This window comes from Diprion similis, chromosome 6 (genome assembly GCF_021155765.1).
Source record: "Diprion similis isolate iyDipSimi1 chromosome 6, iyDipSimi1.1, whole genome shotgun sequence".
Lineage (NCBI taxonomy): Eukaryota > Metazoa > Arthropoda > Insecta > Hymenoptera > Diprionidae > Diprion > Diprion similis.
Window position 1 is genome coordinate 12,869,335 of NC_060110.1, and position 241 is coordinate 12,869,575.

Here is a 241-nt window from a genome sequence, read left to right on the forward strand (position 1 = left end):
CCGTGAAACCATCAGTCCACAATGGCTCAATAGTCTCAATACAGATAATACCGTAAGTGACGTGTATGTCCGTGTTAGATATACCTACCATACCTTCCATAAATTCAAGCCTATTTTCGAATAAATCTTTCCATTAACACAACACGTTCAAAAGTACAGCACTGTGATGTACCAGGTGGATTGAATAAGCCGTCTGAAATTCATTAATGTATATCTGTGACGCGGGCTTTTGCCTGACGTC